This window comes from Gadus macrocephalus, chromosome 6 (assembly GCF_031168955.1).
Source record: "Gadus macrocephalus chromosome 6, ASM3116895v1".
NCBI lineage: Eukaryota > Metazoa > Chordata > Actinopteri > Gadiformes > Gadidae > Gadus > Gadus macrocephalus.
In genome coordinates, this window is record NC_082387.1 from 17535889 (window position 1) to 17541128 (window position 5240).

The 5240-nt window shown below is 47.6% G+C and overlaps 1 protein-coding gene across 1 annotated transcript in view; it reads right to left on the reverse strand.

Annotated features, from left to right (window-relative positions):
* Nucleotides 1-392: 392 nt before the first annotated feature.
* Nucleotides 393-5240, reverse strand: part of aopep (aminopeptidase O (putative)) — a 75050-nt gene continuing 70202 nt past the window's right edge. Inside the window, 1 exon segment of the mRNA XM_060054626.1 lies at nucleotides 393-1074. The gene's annotated coding sequence lies outside the window, so the exon portion shown is untranslated.

Genomic DNA, 5240 nt, shown 5'->3' on the forward strand with positions numbered 1-5240 from the left:
TGTTTTGTGTGTGCTTTTGCTAAGCACTATATTTTTTTGCATGTGGAGACAGAACCATTTAAAAGATTGACATGATCTGAGATAGATAAAGATGTCATCCTAAGTGTGCAGTTTTTAATCTGAGTCAATCTGACATGCGTAGTAAGGGATGTTACATTAAAGACTGATGCATCAGTAAATCAGCTTATGGGCAAAGGTTAAATCTCAAAAAGGTTGTACTGATGCAAAATGAGTGTTGGATATCTGGTTTGGGAGGAGAATATATGGCCTGAAACATCAAAATATATAAATGACTTTGTTAATGTTGAGCTTATTGTAGATATTGTGGTGTACAACAATGGGTAAAGATCCCTTAACTATTTTATAAGATATTTATGCCAGTCAGGTAGCCCTTTAACTTTGAAGCAGATATGTTTTTATTGTTCTACTTGACATAAAGAATGCACAATGCATACAAACAGTAATGTCTTTACATCATGAAAACATGAATTGTGAATACAAAAATACCATTTACAATGGCCATCTCATCTCTGGTATATTTGGTAGGTAAAGATGACAGACGCACATATGGGTCAGCTATTGTGTATAAAAACATGACTCAACTGATAGTATTTTCAGTCTAAACTTTAAAACCGGATTGTGACCTCAGACTGAACACATACACATACAGCGGCCCAGAGGGAGTTAGAGGTAGATGGAAATATCTGTTCATCTCTGTAATCCTTTCCTTGTTTACATTCTTTATGCACACAGACATGGATAACTTCTATCTCAGACCAAAGCAAACAACCGTCCATTCACAGGGGTTGAACAGAAGTTCAGGGCAGGAAACAATGGAGGTAATTTTACTTCACGTTGCAGGGTGGTTGATCATTATCAGGATACGGCAATGCTGTCACACACGCTGGCACAGTAGCTCTTTCATAAGGACATTAACGGACAGCTATCCTGTGTGCTCGACCAGCTGGCCTTCCCCATCGACCGCCATTGTTGGGAGACGACGGTGTCACGGCTGTGAGAATTCTTGGAGCCATGGCATCTATGACCTCTGAGCGCCAAGCTGGTGCCATGAACCTGAAACAAAGAGATGCATCACAATCCAATGAGACCCGATCGTCTTTTTGCCTCGACACATGGTTTTATTTCAAAGTGGGAATACGGCGTTGAAGATTAACGTTAGGTCATAAGCAGAAATCCGAACAAACGTACAACATGAAACCCAGGGTTATACGACCTACAACAGTAGGGTTGGTACGTGGAAATGTGACATGTTAGACGATGCGGTCCCTCACGCCGACACCGTGCCAGGGCGTGTGGCGTTCCCCAGGGTCGGTGAGGAGCAGGCCTGACTCCTGTTCCTGCTGAACTGAGCCAGTGGTTCTGTAGGACTGATAATCAGCTCAGTAGGCACAGGAGTCCCAGGCCCGTGTCTCGGACTGCGCACGATAACTCCTATTCACCGTGGTCGGCACGGCGACCAAACAAACAAAACAACACAAAACTACAAGGAGGGCTTTTATTTTCGAATAATAGGGGAAAAAAACACATCTAATTAAATCACACCATTTTCCACCAGGAATATGCTGCGCAGTCCATATTAATTGGAACGGACAAGACGACCTGCCCGCTCTGACAGACGGTGTACACGATGACTTCTGTCGTCGTGATAACTGGCCGATATTAATAGAGTGGTGACAAGTGGCGCGGTGACTTATGGCGCACAGGAAACGGCTCACCATGATTTAGGCGGAAAGAGTTTATTTTGGTTTGCTTTCTATAACGTTCCTTTGTTCTTCCCGTGTGCAGAGAACCATCCCGACCCCCATTAGAAAGCAATAAATCACCTTCTACATTACAGGCTCGGATGGCAATCCCCCCCTCATTTTAACGGCCCTTTGATAGCCATTACTCTTTAACCAGGCCCTAAATATAGGTCTCAAACTGGCAGCCCTCTTCCACATGGCCCTCATTTCTTATTCACACATCTGTCCTCGCTTAGGCTCCACTTTGCTGGCATAAGCGTAGGGGAAGGTATAATAGCCTTTCCACTTACAATATCCTGGCTCTTACTAAACAGCCAGACGTATGTCACCATTTGGACTTATAGATCGACCATTTCAGAGTGCGTAGAGCCAGGCTTCTCGAATCGAGTAAAACACATGTTTCTGGGACGAATTCCGTGCCGTTCCTCATTTCCCATATCGAACTCCCTCGCTGCAAAATATAGAGACATTTCAATGTGGTTTAGACGGAGTAGTTTCAGAATTGTGAGCTGTCTAGGTCCATTGACACTGAAGAGCAAGCAATCCCAGACAGAGATGTATTTCATCATTGTGCTGATTGATGCCTAATGTATGGGGAGGACATAAATCAACCCACAAATTAAACGAGGCTGACATCGCCGGAATTGTCTCCTCACAAGCGAGCAACCGCATTGTTTGTTCGACGTATCTTGACTTATACGGGAACCGTCCCATGGTGCAATCTGTCACGCCCGCGACTATAATGTGTGTGATTTATGTGCGAGTGGGAATTCCTGCGTTTGTATGTATCACTGGATCAGAAAATTCTGTTTCCTTTCATTTATCTCAAGAACAATTAGGGAAAAAAAGCTAAAAGCATCGGGCAGGAAGGTACGCCGCATTGTACAAATATAGAGAGCCTGATAAGTGAGGAGCTAACGGAGAGATGTTAGCCTCTTCTATTTTCAAATGCTTGGCTACGCTTGGTGTTAAACAGTGTGGGAACATGTCCATAAGGACTCGGACTTTTTCTTCTTTCATCCCACAGAGAAAGAGAGATAAAATCTGAATCAATGCATTTATTTATACTTATGCCTTTGTCTTATTTTTTTTTACAGCCTAAACATTACCTAGTCCATAATCCCAGGCATAATCATTTAGACCCGGAGCTGAATACTGATTTGCCAATGTATCTAGACACTCCGGCTGGGCTAATATAAAATATATTAAAGTGTCCCACCATGGCAGTAAGTGGCAATGTTCCCCAGTGTCAAATGCAGGCGGTCTCCTCTAGCTTGCTGTTGTTTGCATCACCTTTCCCCCATTCCTGATATATCTCCAGGAATGTCTTGAAATAATACCTTTTAAAAATAAAAATAAACAATGAGGGTAGTGGCTTCGGGAACTATCACAAATTTTTTTTTATTATATAAATCATCAGCATCTCCCTTCCTCATTATTATTTTTTATTATTATTATGATGATTAGTGTGTTCCGGTCGGTAAACATTGTTGCATGAAAATCCCTGAAGAATCCTTGCACTAATAACGAAAAACAAAACGTGAACAGGACGAGGCGAGGAGGAGTGATAATGCTGCTGATGATGAAGATCATAAGGGTAGACTCAGCTTCCAATACAGTGTCTGTCGGTAGGATTAGCAGCCATGAAGTCTCTCTAGGCCTCATTAGAAGCAGTGGTAGCCAGTTAGGCTGGCTCCCACTTTAAATACTTGGCTGCAGCCCTCAATAACAGTACAGAATATTCACCGCTCTCCTTCCCAAAAACCAGCTCTTCTCAAAATTGCAATGAGAGAGAGAGAGAGAGAGAGAGAGAGAGAGAGAGAAGAATCAAAAAGGAAATGAACGGGGAGAGAGACGAGGAGAAAGAGAAAAGGGTGAAAGACGGGAAGGAACCGAAACTACCAGTTTTGGGCAAAGGAAAAGCAGGGAGTAACAGAAAAGTAGTGACAGAAGCGGTGGAGGAAACAAGACAGAGTCAAAGAGGGATGGAGAGAAGGGAAGAAAACACGTTAAAGGAGCAAGAGAGAGGGAGATGGGCCGGATGAAGCGTCAGAGCACGGCGTTGGGGGGGGCTCATTAGTAGCGCTGCGCGGGGTTTCCAACACATGAAGTGGCCTCTGAGCTCAGACAGACAGACACACACACACACACACACACACACACACACACACACACACACACACACACACACACACACACACACACACACACACACACACGGACATGAGACAGACCGCAGGTGAGGGAGCAGAAGGTGGTTATATAAACAGACTGGCAGGTAAAATGGAGGTTGTGTGTGTGTGTGTGTGGGGGGGGGGGATTAAAGGAGTAGAAACGTGAGAGGGTGGGAGGCCGGTGGAAGGCCGAGGGGGGCGATATAGGAGAAGATGGAGGATAAAGTTTGGATGTAACAGGAGACGGAGGAGGAGACAATGTCGGCAGCTGAAAGGTCAGGCAAGAGGAGTCTGGGAAGATGGTGGGCTGGAGGAGAGGAGAGGAGACAGGAGGAGAGGAGAGGAGACAGGAGGAGAGGAGAGGAGACAGGAGGAGAGGAGAGGAGACAGGAGGGAGAGGAGAGGAGACAGGAGGGAGAGGAGAGGAGACAGGAGGGAGAGGAGAGGAGACAGGAGGGAGAGGAGAGGAGACAGGAGGGAGAGGAGAGGAGACAGGAGGGAGAGGAGAGGAGACAGGAGGAGAGGAGAGGAGACAGGAGGGAGAGGAGAGGAGACAGGAGGAGAGGAGAGGAGACAGGAGGAGAGGAGAGGAGACAGGAGGAGAGGAGAGGAGACAGGAGGCAGGAGGGAGAGGAGAGGAGACAGGAGGAGAGGACAGGAGACAGGAGGGAGAGGAGAGGAGACAGGAGGGAGAGGAGAGGAGACAGGAGGGAGAGGAGAGGAGACAGGAGGGAGAGGAGAGGAGACAGGAGGGAGAGGAGAGGAGACAGGAGGAGAGGAGAGGAGACAGGAGGGAGAGGAGAGGAGACAGGAGGAGAGGAGAGGAGACAGGAGGAGAGGAGAGGAGACAGGAGGAGAGGAGAGGAGACAGGAGGCAGGAGGGAGAGGAGAGGAGACAGGAGGAGAGGACAGGAGACAGGAGGGAGAGGAGAGGAGACAGGAGGGAGAGGAGAGGAGACAGGAGGGAGAGGAGAGGAGACAGGAGGAGAGGAGAGGAGACAGGAGGGAGAGGAGAGGAGACAGGAGGAGAGGAGAGGAGACAGGAGGGAGAGGAGAGGAGACAGGAGGGAGAGGAGAGGAGACAGGAGGGAGAGGAGAGGAGACAGGAGGGAGAGGAGAGGAGACAGGAGGGAGAGGAGAGGAGACAGGAGGGAGAGGACAGGAGACAGGAGGGAGAGGAGAGGAGACAGGAGGGAGAGGAGAGGAGACAGGAGGGAGAGGAGAGGAGACAGGAGGGAGAGGAGAGGAGACAGGAGGAGAGGACAGGAGGGAGAGGAGAGGAGACAGGAGGAGAGGAGAGGAG